The 13789-nt window shown below is 37.5% G+C and overlaps 1 protein-coding gene across 3 annotated transcripts in view; it reads left to right on the top strand.

The window, feature by feature from the left end:
• Positions 1-13789, top strand: part of SPAG16 (sperm associated antigen 16) — a 204557-nt gene that overhangs the window by 111605 nt on the left and 79163 nt on the right. The window lies entirely within an intron of this gene.

Raw genomic sequence — 13789 nt, 5'->3', positions numbered from 1 at the left:
CCTGTTAACTTGCCCCAGTTTCTGCCTGCCTAGGGAGCTCAAAGCATACAAATTCAAGTAGATAAATAGGTACCACTTTGTTGGAAAGGTAACAGTGTTCCATGCACCTCGGTGTATGGTCATGCTGACCATATGACGATGGAAAAATCTTGGGACAATTCTGGCTCCGTCAGCTAAGAAACAGAGATGAGCACTGCCCCTAAGTCAGATATGACTGAACATGAGGAAACCTTTACCTTTACTTTACATACATGCAGACAATCATTTATTCATATATACATATAAAATCTGTATGTCAAGTAATTCTGCTGCTGGATATATAATCTGCTGGAGTTTTTAGCTTCCTGAAATCATTATTTTCCAACAATAATTCCAGAAGACACTATTCTCCCTATTGAATGGAAAAAAATATCTATTCATTTTCTATTTGGTTATTGTGTCATTAATCATGTTCATGTATATACTTTATATACATGAACATACTGTATGTATGTATGTATGTGTGTATGTGTGTGTGTGTATATATATGTATGTATGTATATATACACACACACACACACACACACATATACACACACACACACACACACACACACACTAAAATAGTTTAGAGTTCTTTAGAGGACTTATGTTTCTCATAGGTTCAATTTTAACCAATTACAATGGTGCAATTTGTTGCTGAATTGTCTTATCCCTACTATTTTGATGGAATTGAATTTACATTCCTGGATGATTATCAGGGCAATATTTTTGTTAAACTTTGGGGGAATTTCAGATTCTACTCAACAACTCATTAAATATTTAAAGAAACCCTCCAAAGATGGAATAAGAAAACAAAACATTTCTATGTTTTTTAACAAGAGGGTTATACTGACAGCATGACTTATTTCTGGAAAGGATGCTTTATGCTGACATCAGGATATGTCAGTTACTGCAAACAATTTTGGTCACCATACTACAAAAAAGATGTTAAGACTGGGAAAAATTCAGAGAAGAACAAAGATGATCAAAGGCCTAGAGACTAAAACATATGAAAAATGGCTGCAGGATTTGGGGATGGCTCATCTAAAGAAAAGAAGAATTAGGTATGACATGATAGCACTATTCCAATATTTGAAGGGCTGCCACAAAGAAGAGAGGGTCAAATTATTCTCCAAAGTACCAAAGGGCAGAACAAGAAACAATGGATGGAAACTAATCAAAGAGAGAAGCAACCTGGAATTCAGAAGAAACTTCCTAACAGTGAGGACAATTAACCAGTGGAAGAGCTTGCCTCCAGAAATTGTGGACAATCCATCACGGGAAGTTTTTAAAAAGAGACTGGACAGCCACTTATCTGAAATAGTATAGGTTCTCCTGCTTGAGCAGGGGGCTGGACTAGAAGACCTCCGAAGTTCCTTCCAGCTCTATTCTGTTTTAACAGTCTAACATTGTATTCTCCTGCAGTGTCCTTCATAATGTTAAACAATTAAGCACAAACATTTTTACACTGATAATTTTATAGATTAACATTTATTTTGATTAAGAGTGTTACATCTGGCACAAAACACTATGCTGGAATTGCTGATTGACATCATTTGTAACTTAATTAGAAAAGTTAAAAACTGTCAGTAGAAGGCTGATTAAACAGAACAAGGGGTGCAATTTTAGAAGCTATAATTACAGACCCAGAAATTAATTGTAGTTCTGTAGAACTCAAGCAGCTGAACTGTAGGTGTTCATGCTGAATATGTAACTATCAAACTATTCGAACTGCTTTTCATTCTGAAAACTAGAGTGCTCAGTGTATTCTCATACAAAAATATTCATAGCTATTGGAAAGTAAGTATTTTTTTAAAAGAATTTTTATTTTAGACAAACATACACAGACAAAACATAAAACATAAAACCATCTTCCAGTTACGTACATACAGTGTGTCGGTTGGTTACAAATCTTTTGTGCATTCTCTCCATAGTCCTCACTTAACAGTTTTTATAAATTCTCATATTATCAATCTAGTATATATGTATACATTATTATCATTGTTAATCATTTATTTGACTATAACTTTTTTTCCATCATTTTATACGAGATATTCCAAATTTTAAATTAATTTATATTATAACATTCATTACATCATCTTAAATCCATCCAATAGTAGTACATCTTTATGTTATATTCTGTATAATTCTATTATCCTTATATTGTAAAATTCTCTAACATATTTCATTTCCATATTTTTTGTCTAACCATTGATAAAATAAATTCCCATATCTTATAATATTGTTTATCTTCTTGTTCTCTAATTTCAAATGTCAATTTGCTCATTTCGGCACATTCCATTATTTTCTTAATAGCTTCCTCCTGCGTTGGTATTTTCTCATTTTTCCAATTTTTAGCAAATACAATTCTAGCCTCTGTTAATACATTTACAATCAAGTATTTCAATTCTCTTCTGTATATTTCTGGTAAAATCCCCAGTAAAAATATCTCTGGTTTAAAGTCTATATGTTTTTCTGTCATTTTTTCCAACCATGTGTGGATTTTAGTCCAGTATCTTTTAGCTTCTGCACACGTCCACCACATGAACCTGATATCTGATGACATTTCCAACATATTTTGAATTTATTCATAAACATTCTTGCTATTCTCGTCGGGGGTAAGCGCCTCCTGTAAAACATCTTATACAAATTTTATTTATATGCTGTTGACATTGTCATTTTGTAATTTTGAGACCACAATTTTTGCCATTTCTCTAAATCAGGGGTCGCCAACCTTTTGGACCTCAGGGACCACCAAACTCATAATTTTAGATCCCAAGGACCACTAACCGGTTCTGTGGGCATGGCCTAAATTGTGGGTGTGGCTTGCTGGTCATGTGACTGGCTGGGCATGGCTTGTATGTAAATATAAATATTTATATAAATATTGATTTTTTTATTAAAAAAGAGCAACTTTTACCCAAAATCAGGCAAAGCAGGCAGGCAGATTGAGTTGCTCACAGAATCACAGATTCATTCAGAGATCTATCTATCTACCATTGGCTAGCTCAGTCTGTCACATAAAATTTGCTTGCAAGCAAACTCATAAAATATACTAGCAAGCAAACTCACAAAATTAACTCACAATACACCATGCATGTAAATATTGATTTTTTTTAATAAAAAAGAGCAACTTTTACCTAAAATCAGGCAAAGCAGGCAGGCAGATTGAGTTGCTCACAGAATCACAGATTCATTCAGAGATCTATCTATCTACCATTGGCTAGCTCAGTCTGTCACATAAAATTTGCTTGCAAGCAAACTCATAAAATATACTAGCAAGCAAACTCACAAAATTAACTCACAATACACCATGCATGTAAATATTGATTTTTTTTAATAAAAAAGAGCAACTTTTACCTAAAATCAGGCAAAGCAGGCAGATTGAGTTGCTCACAGAATCATTCAGTGATCTATCTATCTGCCATCGGCTAGCTCAGTCTCTCAAATTTTCTTGCCGTGAGTCTGCACTGAATTTGCTTGCAAGCAAACCTTCAGTCCTAAGGGAGGTTCGGCTGTGCTGAGCCGAAGATCTAAAGACTAGCTAGAAAGCAAGAAATCCAACCATTTCCTACTTCCTAGCTAATCTAAATCTCCCGGCACAGCAGAACAGATGATGGTCGGAAAAAGGAAAAATAGCAATTTAGCAGGCAAGTTTGCCGGGTAAGGAGTGAGTGGGCGGGGAGGGTTCCCACAGGCCATGTGGGCAGCGCAGCCTTGTGTTTCTGCGCAGCCTGGATTAATTGCTTTGTGGAGGTGCTCTGGGGGTGAGATTTCTCTGCGGCCCACCCAAATTTTCTCACGGTCCACCGGTTGGCAACCGCTGCTCTAAATCAATCCCATATCCAAAAGTTTTCCCCCAAGCAATAATCGGTTCTTTAACTTGCTCTTCTTCTAGTTTAACCTCTCTAATAAATATCTGCTTCAGGCCAGTAATGTGGAATGGGATTTTAAAAGCCAGCTGAAGTGCTTTCAATTGGCTGCTTTTAGGATTGCCCACAGGGTATGTCAGAATCATTCAGTCTGGAAAGCACTTTGGCAAGCAATGTGTCATTTGTTGCTGCTTGGCATTCACCACATTTTAGAATAACACTGTCAACACACTGTCTGCCCCATCCAAACTGCTTGGTAGCAGTACTTCTTCCACAGCATTGGAGAAAGGGTTTGGGAGGGGGCATCTGGTCTGGATGAAGCTTCAGGTTGAGTGATTTTAGCATACAGTGTAGGGTTTTGTAGAACGTTCAACAAAGCTGCAGAGCCTGGAAAACCTTCATGACGCATTGGACAATTTAGCATATATCGCAGGCAGTCCTATAATGTGTACCTAGTCCTTCTGCCTAGAAATGCTTCAGCCAACAACAGGGAGAAGCTTCTTCTCAGCTTTTACCTATAGCATGAGTTCTGTAGGAAAAGGCTGAGAGGTACTCCACTGAGGTTGAATAAGGCAAAATGATAGGATTGTTTTACTTCACTTTTCACTCTTAAAGGGCAGGGGACTACCTTGCTTCCTGAAGCAACTTCAAAGGAATGCTTCCTAGTAGGCTTTGCTAAAACCCCTGTGAATAATCACACAGCTGTACTACACAACTGAAATCCTGCTTGGCTTTTCAAGATCAGCTCAGTACTGTCACCTACTGAAATTATTTTGCTATAATTTAGCATCTGGTCAGATTGCTGTGGAGGCACACATTTTATTCTGAATGTGCTGATATGTTACTAACAATAATAGTGGACATACTTGACTCTGAAGACCATTTATGACATGCTTCAAAGATTTAGCATATGTTTGTTGACAGATGTCAAATAATAAGACTCAAGAGAAGCAACAGGCAAGCTCTGATCCTTTTGGAATGCCACCAAATTGTTTTTGCCTCCCATTTTGGACACCCACTGTAACCTATACATTTTGTTGCCAGTTATGAATTGTGATGAATTTAATAAAATAAGAATAAAATAAGTCTTCTCATTGAGCAGAATTAGTGATAAGCATTTTTAAATTAAATTTGCCACCCAACTCATTTCTAATGATATTAGATGTTATTAAGGTCTGGTTTGGTAGAATACAATCGATGCATTTCTTTGGATTTGGAGCTAAAATGATGAAGAACCAAATAAGAGAAAAACCATCAAATATTATTGAAATCTATTTTTAATACCTCACCTTTTTAAAACTTAATTATCTTTCTATCCAATTATGCTACTTTCCAATAAACCAATTATCTTCTGATGTAGTTCTTTTAGCAGACTATGAACAATTCATATGTAGATTCTAAATGCTGTGTCCCCATCTCCACAAATTAATTTATGAAAAAAGTCCCCATTCTGTCTGTCCTTTAACTTACTTCTGCTTGAACTGCTTGGGCTCCATCATTGTTTGTCCTCCTGTGAATTCATGTAATAAATGTGATTTTTAAGAAGGAGAAAGATAAAATGTAACTTATAACTCAGAAGAAATTTCTTAAGCATAATCTCCCTAAAAGATAATATAGTAGACTAGCTGGATACCCATGGTTCGCTACGAAACTATGTGGTTGGGCTTAGTTTTTGGGGAGGAAAATAAGGAGGAGAAAAAAAAATCTGCCTCTGCCTACCTGCATCCATCGGTATTAGAGACCTCTTAGGAATGGAGTGAGGTCCATGGTAGACAGTTTAAGGTTAAAGTTTTGGGGGTTTGAGGATGTAATAATAGAGTCAGGTAGTGAGTTCCAGGCATTGACCACTCTGTTGCTGAAGTCATATTTTCTTCAATCAAGTTTGGAGCAGTTTACTTTGAGTTTGTATCTATTGTTTGCCCATGTGTTATTGTGGTTGAAGCTGAAGTCATTGACAGATAGGACTTTGTAGCAGACAATTTTGTGTACTAAGTTTAGGTCAGACCGTAGGTGGCGTAGTTATAAGTTGTCTAGATCCAATATTTCAAGCCTGGTGGCATAAGGTATTCTATTGTGAGCGAAGGAGTGGAGTACTCTTCTTGTGAAATACCTCTAGACTCACTCAATTGTATTAATGTCCGTTATACAGGGCGGATTCCAGGCAAATGAGCTGTATTCAAGAATTGGTCTGGCGAAGGTTTTGTATGCCTGGTTTGGAGTTCAATGTTATCAGAGAAGAAGTTACGCAAAATTAGATTAACAACTCTTAATGCCTTTTTGACAAGGCTGTTACAGTGAGCTCTAGGGCTTAGATATTTTGAAATGAGTATTCCTAGGTCCTTGATCTGCCCAGTTTGTATTTAGTGTTCTGATTTTTGTTGCCAGTTTGTAAGACAGAGCATTTGTTGGTTGAGATTTGAAGTTGCCAGTTGTTTGACCATTCTGACACATAATCGCTTTGTAGGGCAGCAGTATTGTCAGTGGTGTTAAATAGTTTTGTTCTGGCCAAGGCTTCCAAGACTGTAATTACGCATGCTTATTTTAAAAACAAGTCTTGTTTTATTGCAACGCTGGGAATTATTTTCATTCCCAGCTGGTAATGAATCTCAAACAGTCAATCAAGATAAGCACCCACCTTTCATTCCTGTGAAGTGCTGCCAATAACAAGTGTCAAATGAACTAGAAAAGAAACCAGCCGAAGTACAAAGAGCTTCAAGAATGAATCTAAACCGAACGAACGACTTTGCTTCCTGCAAAGGTTTTGTCATCTTTGCCTGTCCTTTATACCTTATGGGAGGGGTAATCACCTCCCAGCCTTACTTCCGAGTTGCTCCTTTTGTTTCAGCTGCCCTCGCCTTCTAGCAGCTCTGCGCACACAGGCACTGGGAACAGTTTCCCCTGGGTCTTCTGCCTCGCTGCTGCCAGACTCCGAAGGCTATGGAGGCAGCACCCCACTCCCAGTTGGTCCTGGCCCCATCTCTGCATCAAACGCAAGACCCTCGTCCGAGTCCTCTCCAGACTCCTGGATTGATCCCCTTTCTTCCCCACTGTCTGATTCCGCTGCTGTCTGCACAGGCTGCTGGCAAACCACAACAAGTTTTACGTCATCAGCAAAGAGGACGCAGTTGCTTCTCATAAGATTGCAACGGTCATTTATGTAAATTAGAAAGAAAGTGGGTCCTAGAACGCTGCCTTGGGCGACACCGCTGTTAACTGGTGCAGGGTTTAATAGGGCAATACTTTTTTATAGGACAAGGTTTTTTTTACCAAGAGTATAAAGTTGCCTGCACAACTGAAATCCTTCCCCTTTTTTTTACATGCATCATGAGTATGAAACTTACTTCAAAAGAGACCATGTTTTGATTACACTGTGTCACTATTATCATGATTCCAGCTGGTGAGATCTGTTTGTGAATGAAAGAAGCACTAGACTATATTTCAAAATTAGTATGGAGTATGCAGTTGGAGAAGTTAAGATGACAAAGCACGATAAGGCTTTGTAGTTCTTCCCAATTTAAAATACATACCCCTAAAACTAGAAAATAGATTTCTTCTTTTTCTTTGGAAGCAGAATTGAAACTTATATATGAATATACTCTATCTATCTATCTATCTATCTATCTATCTATCTGGAAGCTGGATTGGAAGATGATTTTAAACCAGGAGGAAGAAACATCAATAACCTTTGTAACGGCTTCCGGTTTGGGCTTCTTTGGCAACGGACCGAAATCCACGATCGTGTGCGGTTTCGATCCATGCTCGCCGCCGGAGCACCCTGATCTTCTGGATTTGGGGCTGAAGCCACCCTGTAGAGGTGGCGAAGAGGGGGGAGACCACCAGCTGAGTTGAGGGGAGTTGCATCTCTCCTCCTCAGCCTGGCATTACTCCTTTTTCTGAAGGTGGATGCAGCAGTGGTCAGAAATGGCTACCTCAAAGAGGAACCCGACCAGACAAGATGGTGCAGGAGTGAAGACAAAGGGGGGAGCTTGACAGACTGGGCTAAACAGAGGTAACATCTATGCAAGGTACCCTGAACTAAAATTATTAAGAATGTTATTCCTAAAAGAAGAGTTTTAAAGCAGCAGAGAAGAGAGGGGAAAAAGGAAAAGGGATTTTTCTTTCCCATATTGACAGTTGCAATCGACTTTGAATGCTAAAAAGAAGAGATTCAAGTAAGAAATTTGTGCTAATTTACTTTGACACTAATAGGCAAATTTTAAGCTGAAAGTAAAGTGTCAACGGGAAAATAAAGATTGTTTGGACACTTTAAAGCCCTCAAAAGGAGGAAAGTGGAAGGAAAAAAAGAAAGGATGGAACCTGGAAATAAAAAGAATTAATTGTGAAACTTTAAAAAGATTTCCGAAGGATATACTGTAACTGAAATTTTGCTACAATATAACAGTGCCCCCAGAAAGGAAAAGTGGAAGAAAGAAGCAAGAAGAAACAATTTTGGATTACTTGGTGATCTTTGGAATTTTGGTGTTGGATTTTTTGTGCTTTGAATTAAAATCAATTGGGTGATTGTTTAAAAGTGTTTAAAATGGCAGTACTACTTCTGGAATTAAAAATGGAACTTTAAAAAAATGAAAGAAGAGTTGCAAGAGAGAAGAGAATCCTTTGGCTTTGCACTTCAATTCCTAGAAATGGAGATTTTAAACTATGAAAAACAACAAGAAATGCTTGAAGAACAAGAAGGGCTGGACAAAGAAGAAGCCATCTTTAATTATCAAACAATGCAATGTGGGGTAAAATGGAAAAAGGGAGAAAAAGGAGTTAATAACACAAGATTTGAGGCAACAACTAAAAAAAGAATAGTTTGAAAAGTAAACATAACATTAAGAAGAAACAGAAGAGAGGATTACAGAAGGGAGAATTAGAGAGAGGGGGACAAAATGGTGGTAAGGAAAAGAGGGGAAAGATAAAAAGGAAAAGAAGTTATAAGGGACAGAAACAGGAAATAAAGAAATGGGAAATGTACAAGGATTAAAGGTATTAACCTATTTAAAAGACAATTAAAAGAGGGGATTCTGCAAGGGTACAAGAGATAGTGTTGTTATATTAGAAATAGTAACGAGGTGGAAAATAGGAAATATAGGTGATTAAAATGAAAGATAAAACTGTTATTGTTACATAATGAAATGCTTGCTAAGAATTTAATGAAATAAAGAGAGAAAGGGAATAAAAGTGAAAGAAGAGGAATGAATGAAAATACTTTAATTGTTTTTAATTATTTATAAAATACAATTGAAAAGAAATGTGAAAGATTTATAATGAAATTAATATCAGTTGTTAGGATGAATTTGAAAAGAATAACCATTTTACTCATCATTTTTATATACTTTTTCTTTTCTTAGAATTTGGTGTATACTTTTAAGGGAAAGTACCAAGTGGAATTCGGTTGATAAGAGTTATATGATATAAAATAGATATTAGAAGCTGAATGTTATAATTGTATAATGTATAAATTAAATGTTTAATGAGATTTGAAAGGATAACAATTATAAGATATAATGGTGACACACTCTACTTGGTAATCACAAGGGAAATCTTGCTTTTTAATGCCTGGAAGGGGAGGGAATTTTCTTTTTTCTTTTCCCTTTTGGAATGATGATGGAAAAAGAATGTATGAAATTGTAAACAGGACAGACAAAAGTACAAGTATAATGACTAGAAAGCAGTGGTGGGATTCAATTTTTTTTACTACCAGTTCTGTGGGCGTGGCTTGGTGGGCGTGGCAGGGGAAAGATACTGTAAAATCTCCAGTCAGAAATGGTATTTGCTGTTCTCCAAACTACTCAAAATTTCTGCTACCAGTTCTCCAGAACTGGTTAGAACCTGCTGAATACCACCTCTGCTAGAAAGATAAAGAAATTTAGAAAAAGATCTGTAATTGAATTAGAAGGGAATGAGATAATTATAAAATAAGGTTGAGGAAAGTTAGGGAAGGGAAAAAATATTGTGAAATTGATAAAATTGTGACAAGATATGAAATTGAATACAAAGATGAATATGTAACTGAGATTATATCTGTTTGGAGATGTGATAACCTGGAATCATGCTGTTCTCTAAAAAAGATGTCTATTTTTGTTATGTTTCATGAAAACCCAAATAAAACTTTTACAAAAAAAAACCCTTTGTAACAACAATTACAAAGTAATAATAAACCTAAAGGAATACTAACAAGTAAAAGATAATTAATAGAATATCTAACAATATCTAATCAAATAGCGGTGTGAATTCCAGGTTAATTATTCCAATAGTAGATCCACTGGGCCATTTTTGGTTGCGGTGGCCTCCTATAGCCCTCTGCCAATGAAAATGGGTTTTGCTGGCAGAGGGCTGCAGGAGGCCGTCATGGCTGCAAATGGAGCCTCCTGAGCTCTGTTTTTGTTGGCAGAGGCACTGCGGTCCGGTCCTTCATTGTTTTCAGGGAGGCCCTATGAACCTGACCTAAGAACGTCAAGGGCCGAATTCAGCCTGCAGGCTTTGAGTTTGATAGTAAAGCCTGAAGTAGAGCAATGCACTTCACAAAATAGTACAAAATAATAATTGTGTCTATATTACTTGCTTTAGATATTTAAAAACAATCAGGAAATTTTATTTATTTATTTGTATCTCACTATTATTTTTACAAATAACTCAAGGCAGTAAACATATCCAACACACCTTCCTCCTCTTTTTTTTCCACAACAGCCCTATTAGGTGGGATGGGCTCAGAGAGAGTGACTGTCCCAAAGCCACTCCTCTGGCTTTCATGGCCAAGATGGGAGAAAAATCATAATTTCTTGTTTTCTAAAATGGATTGTTCTATGCAATAAATAAGATTCACAGTACCCTCCTTGAGCATACTGGTAAGTGAGAAAGAATTATTGTATCCTCAGGGTATAGAAGTTATTCTACTTCCCTTTGTTTATTTTTTAAGCAAAAGATAGTCAATTTTAATTAAATACACTATCATCTAATTGATGTTAAAGTTAAATAATGGATGTGGCTCCTGAGTAACTGTTTTGTGTTCTCATACATCAAAATAACTCAAAAAATAACTGATCTTCTCACAGAGACCTGCTAGCTATAAACATAGATAGCAAATTGATGAGAATGTTAACTCCTGGGCTATCTCCTAGGGAAGGCAAGTTGAACTTCCCCACCAACCTTGAGAAATTCTACTATTGATCCAGCTACAGGGAGCAGCATAAGCAAGGGAAGCTGCCACCCAACAATGAGGCTGTTAAAGCAACAGCAATCCCAGTTGATGTCTATGGCTCAGTCTCACAAATAGAGTATCACACCTGGCTATCTGAGACATACTGCTTCGAACACCTTCAAGTTCTTCTGAACGACCATAGTCATTCCTCCTCCCATGGCCTGGGCACACTCAGAATCCAGCTGGGCGTATTTTTTTCAGAGGGGACCTTTTCCACCTCCATATCCATCTAGGTCTTGGTGATTCATGCCAGAGCCGCCATCTTATCCAAGACTTATCCAAGACTGTTGTGGCAAAATAGGAAGAGGAAGGTGTATCAGATATGTTCGCTGCCTTGAGTTATTCATAAAAATAATAAAGGTTGGATACTAATTAATTAATTAATTAATTAAGTAAATACATAAAATAAATGGAAGAACAAATAAAAACAGTACAATTGTGGATATCTACTATTATCATCCAATCTAGAAAATGTGACTTTAATGAAGATCTTTTTAAAAAATTGAAATGGTGATGTGGGACTGTAATTACCTAGACTTCTATATATGTACATAGTCATCATGTTACTTCCTTTCAAAGTAGCAATAGTTTGCAAAGTGCAGAAAAGGAGTAAAAAACAGTAATTCAAAGAAAGTAAAAGCACAAGAAAAACAAACAAATACAACTAGTGTGCACCAACACCATTTGGTATAGCTTTCTATTACCTTCCCATCTCCCCTTACACTGTATCCATACACCACTTCATACATTGCCTTTTGTTCTTTACACTTTCACCTCTCTCTTTCAGAATTTCATCATTTCCAGTCACACTTTGGCAATCTTCCTCTATTGCTTGACTTATTCTATCTTAATGGATTGTTCTTAAAGTTTGATCTTCATTCATTCTCTCTCCATGACTAAGTCATCTCAAAGTACTTTTTTCAAAAAGTCTGAAGTTTACATCCTGTTTGCTGTCCAGCCAGTGTATGGGAATTGGATAGTTAGGTAGCAATTGTGAGCTGTTCCCTTAAGGGAATGCATCATGGTAAATGTAGTTAAGGTATCCTGGGAAATGTAGTCCATGCCATGTGACCACATCTGTAATCCTAATTGGTCACTAAATTGACCCTCGATGGGTTGGGGGAATTTTCCTCACTCTTGGCTGAACTCACGGACTCGTGGTAACTGTTCTACTTCTATCATTACAATATGGGAGAAAAAGGATAGGAGATAAATCATCTTTTTACCTCCAAGACAGATATACAAAGGATTGGTCATTAAAGAAGAACTTCATCACAAATGTGAGTTATGAGAATACCTGATTGTTGTGGCCCCGATTCCCGAGCCTATGCTGTCAGAGGAAGAGGACCTGGAAGATGAGGAGGAAGAACTGGGAATGCCTTCCTCCCCAGGACCTTCCTCTCTGGCAATGCCTTCCTCCCCAGGACCTTCCTCTCTGGCAATGCCTTCCTCCCTGATAATGCCTCAGGTTCCATCAGACAACTGAGAGGAACAGCCTGAGATTAATCAGGAGGAAGGCATCGGAGCAGCCCTTGACAGGGAGTAAAGAGGAAGAGTGTTGGCTCGATCCTAAGCAGCATCGTAGGGAGAAACGTGAGCAGCAACGTAGGAGGCGTGGGAGGATCAGAGAGTGAACTGAGTCATTGAGCCACACCCCACAGGGGATAAAAGTGGGTGTGTTTTCTCCTGAAACTTTGTACGGGACAAAGTTTAATCTTACTTCAGATTTTCTTTGTGGACTGCCTTGTGATTTTCTGTGAGTAAAATTTTATTTACTATCAGTTCGGACTTGGCAGGCAGGACGTGTTGGAATGCCAAGAATATTATCAGTTCCAAAGAATTAACTCTGTGAAGTCCGAGCCAGCTTGCCTGCCAGTGTTTGTGTGAGTTTGTACTCTTTCATCTTTTGGGAAAGAGGAAAGGCGAGACAGAACACCTGATGAACCAATAAATGTACTTTGTTATGGACGTCTTGTTGAGTTTATCTATCTGCTTCTGTACAGAAGACAAATCCACCACTGTACAGAATACAGAACAGTAAAAAGATGATTTAATTTGAAGTCCTGAAGCCCATCAGTATAAAGACAGTTAATTTGGATTTGTGATAAAGCAAAGTAATATTGAAGCAAGGAGTGAATATGCAATGTTAATCTAAGCCTGAATTTCTCATCATCATCATCATCATCATCTCTCTCTCTCTCTCTCTCTCTCTCTCTGTGTGTGTGTGTGTGTGTGTGTGTGTGTGTGTGTGAGCATCGGAACTCTTTACATGCTGTCTAGATGGTGGGAGGGGCTGGAATTCCCCCACATGCTAGAAACAAAGAGAACTTTCTAACTGCAGAGTTGAAAACCAGTAACCCACCCACCCACCCTTCGTCTCTGCTCAATTTATCTTCCTGCTATCTCAAAGACTCAATTTGCATAACAAGGAGAGTCAGATATTTCCCAGCTCTCAAAGGAAAATCAAACCTCTGTCTTGAAACCTTCTACAAATGCAGTGAGAGACTCTGAGAAATCATGCCTGTATGTTTGTCGGCAAAACAAAAGCTGATCTTCCTCTGCTCATCTGGAAGGCAGGCAAAGCAATAAAGAGGACAGGGTTATAAAAATTTTATTTATTTTATTTTATTTATTTTTATTTGTCAATTGTTTACAAGATAATAGGTATAAGTAAAAACATAGTTATGAATAC

This window comes from Notechis scutatus, chromosome 1, assembly GCF_049901735.1.
Source record: "Notechis scutatus isolate UNSWTSFEM ecotype Mainland chromosome 1, rNotScu1.2, whole genome shotgun sequence".
Taxonomy (NCBI): domain Eukaryota; kingdom Metazoa; phylum Chordata; class Lepidosauria; order Squamata; family Elapidae; genus Notechis; species Notechis scutatus.
Note: the sequence above shows the minus strand (reverse complement) of the source record. Positions and strands in the feature narration are given on the sequence as shown.